We start from the raw sequence: 485 nt of genomic DNA, 5'->3' as shown, positions 1-485 counted from the left end.
CACTGTACTCCCTCCAGCATGTCCATGTCTCCAGGACTTGCTCTTGGGAGCTCTGCACTGGACACAGCACTCACAGGCGCATTCGTGACGTCCTGTAACCTGCTGACAACACCCCAGCGCAGCCCAGGATGTCATTCACCTGCTTTGCCCTGAGGAGACGCTGAGCCCATGGTCAATGTGGTGCACTTGCAAGGACAGGTGTGCAAGGACACGTGTTCATGCACAAGGACAGGTGCGTACACGCAAGGACAGGTGCGCAAGGACAGGTGTGACAGATGCGCACACGCAAGGAAAGGCTTTCGGGGGCAGAGGGAGGGAGCGAGGCAAGACCGGTCACGTGAGCTGGGCGGGGCGGCAGGTGCGCGAGGGGCGGGGCCGCTTCTGCGCCTTTAAGGCGCCACGCAGGTGGCAGGTGCTGACGTCACTGTGCGGATGCGTCACGGGGTGGGGCCGCAAGGTGCGTGGGGCTGGGTCGGGGCCGCTCC

This window comes from Corvus brachyrhynchos, unplaced genomic scaffold, assembly GCF_000691975.1.
Source record: "Corvus brachyrhynchos isolate BGI_N302 unplaced genomic scaffold, ASM69197v1 scaffold19, whole genome shotgun sequence".
Lineage (NCBI taxonomy): Eukaryota > Metazoa > Chordata > Aves > Passeriformes > Corvidae > Corvus > Corvus brachyrhynchos.
The sequence above is the reverse complement of the archived record's forward strand: the minus strand, read 5'-3'. Positions refer to the sequence as shown.